The 14,796-nt window shown below is 37.4% G+C and overlaps 1 non-coding gene across 1 annotated transcript; it reads right to left on the reverse strand.

The window, feature by feature from the left end:
- Nucleotides 1-14,434: 14,434 nt before the first annotated feature.
- LOC124987761 (U6atac minor spliceosomal RNA) lies at nt 14,435-14,560 on the reverse strand. The gene has a single exon (XR_007109271.1). It is a non-coding gene; the product is annotated as a U6atac minor spliceosomal RNA (small nuclear RNA).
- Nucleotides 14,561-14,796: the final 236 nt, after the last annotated feature.

Here is a 14,796-nt window from a genome sequence, read left to right on the forward strand (position 1 = left end):
TCTGGAAAATGCAAAGAAAATATGACTTTTGCCTTATTATAGTTTGGTACAGTTCCAGACATGAAAAGGAAGATATCTCCTACTACATCATAGAGATCTGATGGATGTCTACAGACAGTGCTGAGGCACCCCAAAAGAAGAACTGGTCTCTTCTATGTTGAGGTTGGTATAAGCGTGGGTGAGAGCTGAAAGGTTTATAGTCCTGAGCAGATATTTCTCAGGAACCAAGAACACTGGGTTCAGGAGAGAGGGACCTGAGGAGGGACTCGAAAAGAAAGACATTCTAGGCAACAAGATGGTACTGGAGTATGAAACACACCAAATGTGCTGTGAAATGGTAAGTGGCTAAGGATGATTATATCTTCTGTCAAAAAGGCTTGATGAGGGGAGTAACCAGAGAAGCGGCAAGGAAGAGAGATGGGCATATGGCAGGGCATGGGTTTCCTTAATGCTTCACTGAGTTTCAATCTTATTTTCTTATGCCATCAAAAGCTTTTAAGAAGGGGTGCACTATAATCCAAAACAAAGCAATTTTTGGAAATTATTTGGAAAATATTTGAACAGTAGATGGGAAGGCATTTGAGATTACCCAGGCAGGAGATGATAAGGAACTGGATGGTGGGGAACGGTGGGGATGGAAGGTTGTCCATGCAGGTCAAGCTCCTATATACTGTCTTGACCAGTTCTTGAGTCTCATCCACAGGAGTCATCTCACATTTTTTGTTGGTATCATAGCTCAATTCTAAATGTGTGAAGTCTCGTTTATTTCCTGCAGTGCTAAGAGGTGTGTTTTCATAAAACTTCTGCAAAGAATGTGAGGGATATGACTGCAAAACATGTGAGTCTTTTTGCATTTGGACTGCTCCAAGATAGGGAGTAAAATTTAGCCTTGTACTCTGTAATGTTTTTATGTGGGCAGAATTACCATCATCATTAGTTGGCATTGGGAGTAGTGATTCACAGATTTAAATGACTTTAGAATTTGTAGGAAAGGAGGACAAAAAAATCAGAAGTATTACCAAAATACTCTTTTCTAGCAGGACTCTGGCTATTTATCTTTTTATATAAGTGAAACTGAAATGTATTAGCAAGGGTTAGAGCAATTTAAGTGTCTCAGGTTCTTAACTGCCTGTCCTTGAAGCCTATAATATTTGTGGTGGGAAATTTCACTGCTGTAAATCTGTGTTGACAGGTGTAAATTTACACTAATAAATTAATAACACAAGCAAGAAAAACAAATCCCAGCTCCCAGGATGCTGGATTAGCCATAGAATTAATAGTATCAAGAAAACACAGATCAGATGTCTTTTGATTGATTTTTCCTCTTGATTAGACTAAACTGTGTACAGATGAAATTTGTAATGTTTACTCTTTTTCTTACCTGTGTTTTCAGTTACTAAATTTATTCATCACACTTTCTACCATTTCTGCATCTACAGGTCTGTTTTAAAGGTGAACTAAAAAAATTAAACAAATACACACTATCTCTCACGAGGGCTGTGGCAGGATTTTCCTTTCTCCCTCAGTGCACTTTGAATCTCAGAAACTTATCTTCCAGTTTACAATTTCTGAGTTTCTCCTGAGGACCTGTGACAACTCAAGAAGTGAATATTTTCTCTTTTGGGCATTCCATGTTGCATCTCTTGAACCTCCTTTAGAAAAGAGATTGTATCTTGTTCATCTTTGATCATCTTCAGTTGCTAGAACAATGTTTTGGCACCTGATAGCAGATTATATTTCATCTATGATGGATGAATGAAGACACATGTTTGCCTTTTTGGAAGAGGAAGTAATTATTTTGGGTGTGAGATTTGGTGAATGAAGGAAATATTAGTAAATTAAATAGAGAGAAATCATTGAGGAAGTGGGAAAATGCCCTTGATATAATGTATGATATGTTGATTTTTACATATCCTGAGTTAGCAAAAAACCACTGCCTCAAACAAAATCATTTCAGTGTGAGTCTTAAAGGAGTTTTGACTTCTTAAGTTCTAAATGAGGAATAATTCTTTTGTAAAAATTATACACTTTAAAAATTTAGATTTTTAAAAACAAACTTTTATGTACTTATTTTCTAGAAAGAGAAACCCTATAAAACCTTAGTCATATGTACAGATAGCTAACCCAGACAGTCATGCACCCCTCACTGGCTGGATTGTTACTACCTCCAGTATAGGTGCAGGTAAACTGTCCAGGACCCTACTCATCCTCTCTGCTACTTGTTCTGCTCTGCCTTGGACATGAATCCTCCTCTTTTGTGCCCTACCTGTGTGAGTTTCTTATTACTGCCAAATAAGCCATCTCAAACACACTGGCTTAAACAATACCCACAGTTCAAGGTCAGGAGTCTTTGCAGGTATAACTTGGTTCTCAGTTTAGGATCTCACAAGGCTAATGTTAAGGTATCTACCAGGATAGACCCTAATCTGGAGTCTCTAGGGAAGAAGCCATTTTCAAGTTCATTCATACTGCAAGCAGAATCCAATATTTTACAATGTAGGACTGAGATCCCCATTTCCTCACTGATTGTCAGCTGGGGCTGCTCTGCTCTAACAGTCCCCACGGATTATTTCTCATGTGGTTCTTCCTTCTTTAAGTAGGCAAGGGTACCTTGAATCCTTCTTCTAATTCAGATCTCTTGAACTTCCCCTTTGTCTTCCTCTTCTGCTACCAGTCAGAGAAAGTAGTCAGCTTTTAAAGGCTCATGGAATTACACTGGGGATACCCAGATAGGTCAGAATAATCTCATCTTAAAGCCAACTGACAAGTAATATTGATTACATCTGCAAAGTCCCTTTTGTCATGTAACAAAACATTTTCATGTGTGTGAGATCTTTGAGTTACAGTTTCTGGGGATCATGGTAGACATGTTTTAAAGAGACCATCTTAGAAATCTGGTCTATCACATCTTCCCAAAAGGAAAACTTTGCTGGATGGAACCAAGTTAGTCTCCTTTAGAGTCATCTATAGCTCACAGTTCACTAACAAAACAATCATTTGCATAATGTCCTGATAAGTTCCCTTTAGGTCTGGAATTCAGTTAGTGTATTTGATTAATGTAAAAAGAAACTACCTAGCCAACAATAAGAGGACTGAAACTTAGGATGTGTTTTATGTGACATATGAACTTGTTTGTGCATGGAAGGTGTCAGTTCATCTCATGGTCACTCAGCTATGTTACTGGGCTGATGGCATCATGTGTCATGTAGATGCCCTGGAAAATATCACACCAGGGTGCAGCATTGAATAAAAACATGAATTCACATTATTGTCAAATATCAGGCAGTAGAATGATGTAGCAGAAATTACCATTCTAGGATAGAGCTGGTGTTTTGTTCTTTTTTCAGTTTAGGAAAGGTTTGCAGGGACAATTCATATGTCATGAAAGACTATGATATCCACCAGCATCAGGAGCTTCCAAGTGACATTCAAGAAGTTGTCTAACTTTTAGTAACTGATTCAATAAAGAATTTAGAATTCCAACTAATTTAATTATATGAAAAGTACAGATTTTAAACATTTGAAATTATACAATTCATTCTAAAGTTGCTCAATAGGAAAAAATTTGAAAGTGTGATTTAAGAGCAGTATGTCATCACAACATTATGAAAATTCCTGTGGACAGAGATGGTCCTGTGGGAATCTTCCGACTTTTGAACTGGAAGAGCACTTAACAAATTGATTTTCAAACTGAATTTTAAAGGAATAGCTAATTATTAGTACTTGTCCATTCTTTTTTTTTTTAATTTTGTACTTGTAGATGGACAGCATGCATTTTTTGTTTTCAATGTGATGCTAAGAATTGAACCCAGTGCCTCACACATGCTAGGCAAGCACTTTGCCACTGAGTTACAGCCCCAGTCCCTGTTCAGTAGTTTTTAAAATGTAATTATAAATTAATTTTTCCAAAAGTATTGTTAAGTTGGTGTGTCTTAAAATTGATAGAAACTGAGAATTGAGGAAATAAGAGAACATGAGGCCAAAACTCAAAAGTGCCTTAGGACAGATACAGGTAGGTATCTGTATTAACTTTCATATAAAGTAATTTTATACTATTTTCTACATTTCCCCTATATCATTTCTTTTCCAGGCTTGTTTATTTGTTTTTAAGGTGTACATATGTCATCAAAGAAAAACATGCAATAATTTGGCCTGGGGTAGGGATTTTATAACAGTAAAAAGATCTTAATTTGATTTGTTAAAATTTAAAAATAAATGGTAAGTAGAATAATATGGATGATTAAATCCTGACCTGAGAAGCAATTTCATACATAATTCTTAATGATACTGTCTGATCTTATGGCCACTGATGGGATACCATGTTCTGCAGACAATTCTTTCTTCTCTGCCACTAGAGACAATGGAATCTGCTCTGTGTCTTCCTTCCTGGACCACTTGTAAGAACAAAAGGTGGTTGGTGCTTATTTAATGCACTGAGCTCTTTTGTAAGGCACCTTTAAATCACTATTTTGATTTAATTATGAATCAATCATATTCTTGAGTTGGAAAATCAAATTTTAACACAAACTTATAAATAGCCCCAGTGCTTCATCCCTAATTCATATTCCAGCAACCTTTACTGAAGCAGGAGGCAGAGTCAAGCTGTTGCCATGAAGCTTGATTCAAGAGCTCAGACATCCTCCAGGGACCCCTTTATCACATTTTTCAAAGAGGCCTTTGTTCCTCTTCGCTCCTGTTTCCTGCAAAGGGGATTCCGTCCAATACTCAAGGACATCATGAGGCCAACAAGGACCCTTGGACTCCTCTAGAACTGTGATCTCTTGGTTTGCGAAATCTGCCACTCTGATAGCTATCCTTCCTTTATTCCCGCCTTACCAAATTGTAATACTTCTTCTCTTGCTACTGTTTTGTAAAACTTCACTTTGTGTAATCAAAAAACCTTTTCATTTTCAAAGGTCTGCATTCCCAGGCCAATTGGCATTTGTTTCATTTTAAGTCTTCTATGTAAAGGTCCATCAAATTCTCATTAAGGAAACATTTTTGGAGTATATTATCTATTTGAAGATCTTAACAGACATAAAAATTTCATAATTAATGGGTACCAAACAGTGTCTTAATCTAAGTCAATAAAGTTACCTTTTCCTTCAGGTATTTTATGCTTAATTTTTTTTTCCTTTGAGAGGCAGAGGCCAGAGATGAAATAGTCAACAAATGAATTTGTATTGATATTACTCTTAACAACTATAGAAATGAATGTAGGTACAAAGTCAGTACATGGATTTAATGGGTTTTGAGTGAAGTTAGGAATAAAAATCACATCATATATTTCATTTTAGTCAAGGAAACTGGGAATTGCTATTTTCCTTCAGAAGTGTCAATAAAAGGAAAGAAAGCTTTTTGACTTCACAACATTCTTAGGGAAATATAACTGTCCTATTTCATAGGGGACATGTAGAAAGAGAAAATAAAGTAGCTGTGTAAGGAGGTTAAAGGAAGTGAGTTTCATCAATTGTATTTTTGTTCAATCCTATAGGTCATGAGATTTTTCTCTGAAAACAGTATTGATCTTGGTTTACAAGTATTATCAAACCAGGATGTGAGTACAGGTTGAGGGACTGGGGATATATACAAAGGGGTGTATGAAACCACAGAATAAACTGAATTCGCATTCTTCTTCTTTTTCTTTTCTGAGACAAGTTCTGGTTAAGTTACCCAGGTTGACCTCTGAGTTCCTTTTGCTTCAGCCTCCCTAGTAACTGGGATTGCAGGTGTGCACCGTGATGCCTGGCTAGAATCTACATGCTTTCAGGAGTTCTACTTGATGGTAAGCAATTAAGTATTTTTAAAGGCTTGTGTGTGAGTGTGTATATATGTGTAAAATAAAGCAGAGGCTAAATTTTTATTTATTTTTATGATAAAAGAGTTCAAACACATTTCCAGCTTATAGGGAAACAAGTGACCCATTGAGTAAGTATTATCCTCTAAAGTATTAACCTTGACTTTCTCAGTGATAAGGCTTGAGAATGCTCATCTACATGATGGGGAAATTAGTATTTGGTTAAGAAATAAACTTATATATTCTTTCATGTTCTGAAAAAAAGAAAATGATCTTGACTTCAGGTGTTTAGAAATACCATATGACTGGACTTATATTTTCCCATTTTTAATAATTTGAGAGCATAAAAACAACAAAATGAAGCCATTATTAAGTATCTGCAATATACAAGACAGAATCAAATATAGTAGTGTTTTTATAGAAAAGGCAAAATTCATAGCCATAGTTAGGGTAGGCCATAGACAAGCTTCAAGGGAGCAAGGGAGGCCTAGTCAGGTAGAGGTACCTAAGGTCCTCTAACATTTTGTTGTTGGCAAGTGGGTACAAGTGGTTTCTTAGCAAATCAGATGCTTCAGGTTGGTCTAAAATGAGTAAAATGAACATATTTATAGACAGGCTGACTAAAGAAATGAGTCATATAGGAAGAATTGTTTGGAGAACATCAAGGAGGTCTGGTTGATTATAGAACAGCCTGTCCCTAGGAGCTGGGAAGTAACTGGCAAGAAGAGAGCAGGACTGTTAGTGTAGAGGAGTCAAGGCACGGGCATCCCATTAACCTAGAAATTCAGTCTGGAAAACCCTCAGGGACATGGGTCAAGTCTGGGTATGGTCCCCAGAAGCCTGGTTCTTGATTGGGTTGGGTCGGGACTGACAGCAAGTGTGATCCTTCAGTACTGACCTGTGTGGCTCACACTAGCTATTCTATCAGGGAAACTCATTTCCAAACTCAGAACAGGGCAGAAAGTGTAGACAGTGGTCTTAAGTTCTCAAGTAAGGAGTAAGGAAATTCACTGGCACTTTCCCAAGTGCTATGCAGGTGCAAAAATTATTTAATTTTCTGTTTCTGTCTTAAATGAATAAGCCACCTATTTGGTGGCATAACACATAAACACATTCAAATTAAATGCCAATACATGTTTTAATGTTTTAATCAATGTATGTATTAAATAATTTGAGTTTGCAAGGAATTTTAGAAACAAATCCAACTTTAAGCATGGCAGGAAATTAATATTTAGACAAGAAATACTAGTGCATTCTACTATGGCATATACTCAAACTTAGAATGAGACTACTCTATTTTTCAAACCAATATAGGGATATAAACTATGTCTAGCTGGAATGAGAAAATTAAATTTAAAAGTTTATCAGAATGAAATTCAGACCTTCCATGCGGAAAATGTGGGATGAAGTGTAGTCAGCAAGGCTGGTTGGAACAAGGATCTGCTTTGTCCCAGGGAGAGTTGGAGAATCTCTTCCATCAAAGACAGAAAGTCTAGTTGGGAAGGGCCCTGGAAAATAATACTCTTTGACAATCTTCTTTAATGCTCTACTAGTAGTAAGCATGAACTTGCTTTTGCCAGATTTGAGCTTTGTGTAGGAATCAGGCTCCTTTGTGTAGGAATCAGGCTCAGGACACAGCCTGCCCTTCTCCCTGCCCCATTCAGTGACTGCTCTTAGGGTTTAGCATGCTGCCTCCTCACATGAGTCTCTGTTTTGTCCATGCCTGGCAGTAGCTGCTTGGAACCTTGCCTCTGGCAGCTGATGATTTCAAGTATCCAGACCTGTCATGATGCTCTCCAGGAGAGGCGTCAGGCTGTCATCATCTATTAGTCAGACCCCAACTGACACACAGGGCTAGTCACTGAGTCCCCTTCTCTCTCAGGCTTGGGAATTGCATGTCTTAGTAGGAACTGAGATAAGAAACACGTTCAGAATCCAAATTGAGGCCTTTGGTTGCTTTTCTACTCACTTGTCCTAATTCACTTACTTGTTATGTTGCACTTTGGGCAAAATTTGCATAGTTTTGACAATTTCATGGCCTTCGATGGAATCACTGATTTCTTCAGAAGGACTGTTCTGTGGGTCATGAAAGCTGAGCAGCTGGGCACTCTCTCCTTGTCCTCATTATTTACAAGGAGATGAGTCGACCAGAGGTTTAAGCAAACTGGATGAAGCCAGTCTTTCTAATTGGCACCTGGCTCCAGTCCACTCCACTCTTCAGCAGAAGAATACCAGGCCCTGATTCTGAGGAACTTCTCCTGCTATAGATATAGTGACATGACCACACAATTACCAGAAACTAAGACAGAAACCTGACTTGGCATGAGTGAGTTGGAGTTTCACCCAGATCTCTTCTTGTTGTTAACTCTTCTGCTGACTCTATATCTCTATCATGATAACTAGGACTTAACTTTGTTAAAAATTTTGACAAAGTGATTTCTGTTTCTTGCTCTTTTGGGCACCTCTGTATTTATTTGCTGTCCACAAATTCACTGTTCCAGAATTAGGGTTCAACACCACACTTGTATAGTATTTATTTACAGCTATCCCTTAATCATTTTTGCCTTCTTTGATAACCAATTTCATGATTCCCCACTCGTAGGGTTGGAACATGTGACTCGGCTTTGTCATTCATGTTTCTCGAACTTTGGTCATTGGTTCAAGGGTAGGTATGGAACTCAGTTAGGTTCTATCACAGCAAGAAAGAGATCCTTATATAGACTCTACCAGGTAACAAGCACATGCTATAGTTTTTGTGGGCTAAAGTCTAAGAAGCTGTTTGGTCTAGAGTATCAGCAATCACTTATGGAATTCTGAATGTGATCATATTAAAAACAAAACTTATACATGGTGGAGAGGAAAGCCAAGTAGACATGGTTAGGTAGAGAACATCTGGTGACATAATCTATATCCTCTTCAAGAAGTCATGTCTTAAGCCAACTCTGAACTGGTTTATTCTCTAATTTGCTTAAACAATTTCATTGGATTTTCTGTATCTTGAATTTAAAAGATAAAATATTAACTAATATGCTCTGCAAGTGACTAGACTCTTGACTAAGAGTTTCAATCTAATGGTTGGACTTGGTTCCTCACTGACAGCCTTCTTGATATATTATCCATGTCTGGGGTCTTTGATCACATCCACCCACTTTCATATTTTCTATGTTGGGTTTATTCCTGTTAGGATATTATGATAGTTCATAGTTAATCCTGATGCTCTTTTGCTGTCTGGATGACATTGTAAGATATAGAACTATGCTTTTCCTCATGAATATTTCAGGAATGTTTAATGACTCCTCAGATAAATTTTATCTTCAATAACTCCAAGTGGGAGGCTTCAAGAAATTTCATAGAATGACCCTTGGATGCATAAATATATTAAGTCCAATGACTCATTAGTTTTTCTAATGTGGACATTATATAATTTTATTTTCTTTGATATTGATCTTTTCTACTTGATTGGCAGGAAACAGAGTAACTGCTCTTAAAGGGATGAGATGATGAAAGAGATTTCTGTGCTAGGCTTTACAACATTGGAATCAGAATGGCAGAGGAAGGTACAGAGGAGTTAGGGTCAAGACTGCCCCAATGTTCTGACTAGAGGTCAGCATCTTATGGCTTTATGAGAAAATGAAGATGTTCTGAAAAGTGAGATTCAAACAAAGTATACTGAGACCAGTAAACTCTTATAACTCTAGACATAAGATGAGCAATGACAGGTCTAGGGATCTACTCCGACCAACTATGGACTATGTGAGAATGAAGGTTTGTTCTGGGCTCAATATCATGTTCCAAATTCAAAGGTATAGCTCCTAGGAATACTAAAAATGCCCTGTCAGGAAAGTTCCCATTTACTCCTTGTGGTAGATAGCACTTCTTTGAACCCTAATTATACCAATTTAATTGGGATGATTTCTCTCCAAACTCTTTTTATGTTTCCTTTTGTGCTGAAGGGACACATTTGCTCCATGGATTAATGGTGTGTTGTAGTTTGATTATGAGGAGTCCCCTGAAAGATCCTGTGTTAATGCAGGAACACCCAGAGGTGAAATTATTAGATTATGAGAATTATAACCTAATCAGTGCACCTTAGTCTGACTGGGAGGTAGCAATATACAATTGGGGCATGTTCACTGGGAACATGTCCTGGAAATGTTGTTCTCCCCTTCACCCTGCCAAGCTTCCAGGCTGCCATCAGGGAAGCAATCTCCCTCCACCACACCCTCCATCATGATGTTCTACCTCTCCTTGGATCTAAAACAATGAAGTTGGTCATTCATGGACTAAGACCTCTGATACTGTGAGCCAAAATAAACTTCTACTCCACTAAGTTGTTCTTGTTGAATATTTTGGTCACTGTGATGCAAAAGCTAACTATAACACAGCATTAAACCTCCTCGTAAGCAAATTGAAAAGCAACAGAAGTTCTTTCTATTCTTTGACCCTCTTTCCTTGATTACTTCCAATTTTCCTTCTCTTCTACTATACTAAGGTCCTGCCTTGCCTTTTAATTCTGATCCACCATGCAAAAAGATCTCAGCTTTAGTAGTAAGAAAGAAAATTTTAATGTGAAGGACAGGGAGGCTCCTGGGGTAAAGGTGGTGGCAAGTGCTTGGTACTTTTAATTTGGAAGTCTTTTAGACTAAGATGACCAGTTTTGAGAAAAGAAGGATCATTGAGATGTGAGTAGAGAATGAAAGGGTTACCAAGAAGGCGAGCTTGCTGGAGAAGAGAGTCTACTTTTAATAGTTAGATTCTGTTGCTCATTGTAATAACCAGACTTAATGACTTTTATAAAAGAAGGTTATTTATGTTCCATATTAAGCACTAGTGAGATGCTTAGTGGTCAGGTCTCTATCACTTACCTCTACTGTCCAAGGGCCTGGCCTCCATTCTGAGAGGTATAACCTTTTATCCAAAATGACTCCTGAAGCTCCAGCCATTACATCTGTATTGCAGTAAGAGAGAAGAAAAACAGAGGAAAGTGAGGAGGGAGGGAGACTTTATCTCAGTTGAGTTGATTTTTTCTAATAAGTTTTCTTAATTTCTGTGTAACTATCCTGCTTATTGTAGTGACCAGAACTTGGACACATGCTCTCGCCTACTTAAAAGAGAGTTTGGGAAAATGTGTCTTTTAGCTGATTGTTTTGACTCCCCAAATAAAATCTAGATTTTTATAACTGAAGATACAATAGTTCTTGAAAAATAACTTAGTCCGTGTTACAAACTACTTAAAATCCATGATTATGTCTTTAGGAGATGCACTAATTGTTAAAAATTTTGTAGACTAATGAAGAATATTGTTCCTTATTTTCTAAGTATGATTGATCAGGGATAGACTTAGTACCTTTAGTACTGGCCTAGGTCTAATAACCTGGATATGAAAGGATAAAAATAATTTCTGAGAAGGATTTTTTGGCATTTACTTATGAGTATAGCATGAAGGAAGGTAAAAACAAGATTCGGAAAACTTAGAAGTTTAAATGTGATAGTAATTGTCAAACGGAATTTAGGAAGGAATGAATAGCCCACAGTAAAAGAGATAAATGTACTTAATAGTGAAAAATTTTGGATAGACTTCAAATGTATATCTGTGGTATTGAACTAGGGTGGGGAGAAAACCTGAAATAAAATAAATTATGAGTTGTGTTTAGAAGTAAAAAAGTACATTTTAGTGCTGGGGTTGATCATCTTATTGAAAAGTAAGTCAAAGTAACTAAGTAAAGGAAATATTGGGGACCATAGCAGCAAAAGAGTACAGACCTTTTCTGAAGGAGCAACTGCTACTTTGCTACCAACAATTATTGACATCAAAGAAGTCAGACTTGCTGGTGGACTATGGCGCACATCTGTAGTCCCAGCAACATAGGAGACGAGGGCAGGTGTATTGCAAGTTTGAGGTCAGCCCTAGCAATTAAGTGAGACCCTAAGCAACTTAGCAAGACCCTGCCTCAAAAAAATAAAAGATAACAAGGTCTGGAGATGTAGCTCGGTGGTCAAGGGTTTTATCCTCAGGACTAAAAAAATAAATTAAAAAATCAGGCTTAGGTCTACTTTTCAAGAGAGAAATTCAATTTTTACATAATCCTGTGTATTTCTAAATCATGCCAGTCCAGAAAATATGTCAAATATATCCCCAGGTTGGGTTTGTCCGGTGGACCTGTTTGTACTCCTGATCTAGTTTGAAAGCTTTGTTTTGTTGAGACTGGTAGAGAACCAGTGACTTGCTTAGGGTGGCACATCATCAGTGACAGAACTGGGAAAACAACCCCACTCCTTGACTCCCAGTTATCTTCCTACTGCACTACGTTCTCGATTGCTCTTTGATAGAGCTAACAAAATCAAGTGGAACTGTTTCATGGAAAGGAATAATAAGATAAATTAGGCATATGTTATATTCAGTTAACTGTGGAAGTGCCTAGGACAGGTCTCAGAATTCATAAGGCATCAATCAATGTTACTGCAATCTCTATCTGAATTGTTAAAATCATGTACATTAATGAATAAAATAGTGGGAAAGGAAAAGAAGCAAAGGAGTCATTTTGAAACCTTGGGGAGCCCCCATAATTAACAATGGAAGAAAGATAATTAATTAGCCAAGACAAAGTCCAAGGAGAAGTCAGGAGCAGCCAGAATTGCTTTGTGGATCTCTTGCCTTTACCTTTGCCCTAATTACAGCTTTAGGCTCTTAATGTTTTAATTTGAGGATAATTTTCAACCCTTTAATAAATTTTTTTCCAATTATACTGCTGCCTTAAACTTATAGCCTCATAAGAAAGTGTGGTCTTCAGAGAATTTTTCTTCTTCCTGTAGTAGAAATTAGATAGATTGATTAACTTTGGCTTTAATTTCTAAGAAAGTGCAGTTGTGTCTTGAGATTATACCACCATTAGTGGTTAAGTGTCTCCAGAATAAGTAATTATTGCCATTCAAAAAGAGTTTAATCAGAAGAAGCATGCTTTGAAAATCCCACTTATGTTATGTATGTGTATTCATGTATCACAAAAATTTGCGCGACTCTCTCGGTACCAGAGGTGGCAGAGTGATAATGTTTTATTTTCCCAATTCTGTTTTTTTCTCTTTCAAAATGAAAAAAAAAATTATTAGGGTTTCTTTACTGTTTCTGATATAGGTTTTAACGTATAAAGGAAATGAAATTTTTAATACACTGTTTAAATTTCTGATAAGCCCCTGGGTATTTGAAGTTTTGATTTTGTGCTCATGTTAAATTTTGACTAGTGAGCACAATGGAAAGACCTTGGGGATAAGGTGAATTTCTTAGTGCTTTTGCAGTACATTTTGCTTACCATAGTAATGGCGTGTGTGTGTGTGTGTGTGTGTGTGTGTGTGTGTGTGTGTGTGTTTTAATATAATTTAATTTAATTTTGTTCTCCTGGCAATTACCTCAATAAAACTAAAATATCTACAAGGTCACTGATGATAGATTAAGATCACATTGGTAACTCTTGTGTATTTAACTGAATTTATTGTACAAATATGGCAACTTAGTGCTGAAAATGGAATGTGGTCACCAAAAAAGGGAGAAAATTTTCTGTTTGTTATTCATCTTCTATTTAACCATGCCCTTATGCCTTTTTTCTTTTCCTTTTAGTTCCAAGGCACGCAAATTGCTTATGTGTTTCAACAAGATAGATGCTTTCCTGCTATCAGCTCATGCCACTGTGACCATAAAATTGAAGAGTCCCATTCTGTCCTTGTGCCAACAAAGAATGCCCAGCAGAACAGGTCCAGTGCCTTCTTTCTCCATCTAGTGATTCTTGGGAAATACACAGTCTAATTTTATAGTCTTCATTTGATCCTGGTTTATCCCTATTACTGGGGCAAAATTGTTATGAAAGTCTCATAACTGATGTGCCAATAGGCAACATCTTGCACCTTATATTGGTGGTCTTCTGGGAACCACCAAAGTTCTTCTGAGTAGTCTTAACACGGTACTACATGGTTCTGTGCTATAAGTCTGGAGATTGGAGGAAAGAAAGCACAACCCCACCCCTGAAAGGGAATTTCTGACATTACAGTGGCAACAACTCTGAAGATCAGATATATCCTTGATAACAGATTTTGGAAAACAAGTTCAAAGCCCTCAGAGTGGACAGAAAGAGACCTTTTCCATCTTCACTGGATCCTAAGAAATGAGATGTTTATTTGAGAGGAAGCAAGTAAGATTATAGGCTTATTCTTTTTCTGGGATCATGTATTGCTTTGATAATCTGATAAAAGTTATGAACATTTTCCCCAGAAGAAATGTCTATAAAGATATGTACATAGAATTTTGCAAACATTGGGATTTACTTACAAAAATTTGAGTATTTATTCACTAAATATTTATCTGGCATGTCTAGGGGTCCAGGTTAAGAACCCCCAGAACTCTGAGAAAGATTATAGAAATGTGCCATGGATGTCTGTATAATTCGTGTTCCCCAGCGACACCTGCTTAATTTTATATGACAGTATTACCTGTAGTGTCTGACTTTTGTCTCAGTCTTTCAGTTCAGGGATTCTCTCTCTTATTTATTTATTTATTTATTTATTGTAAACAAATGGGGTACGACTTGTTTCTCTGGTAGTACATGAAGTAGAGCCGTACCATTTGTGTAATCATACATTTACATAGGGTAAAAACAATGGTTAGATGCCCCAAAGTAGGTGGCAGTGTCTTAACCGTATGTGTGTTGTCAGGCCCGAGGGCCTCTTCCATCCTTGCCAAGGGGAGTGCTAACCTTCTCTCCTTTCATACAACACGGAATTCCATCCCTTTAGAGTCCCTTCCTTCTCCCAACTCATGGTATCTGAAGTCTGGCAGAGGTTTCATTCGTGTTCTGAATAAGTTCAGTCAGTGGTCACTATGGTCCTGTGGGTACTTTGGCCTTGCTGTTGGATAAGTCTGATTACCTGGGTACTGCCACCTTTGTCAGGAGGGATTGCCACCTCTGAAGGAGCCTGAGATATTCCCCTTCTGTTGATGCATTAGAGTCCTT

This window comes from Sciurus carolinensis, chromosome 6 (genome assembly GCF_902686445.1).
Source record: "Sciurus carolinensis chromosome 6, mSciCar1.2, whole genome shotgun sequence".
NCBI lineage: Eukaryota > Metazoa > Chordata > Mammalia > Rodentia > Sciuridae > Sciurus > Sciurus carolinensis.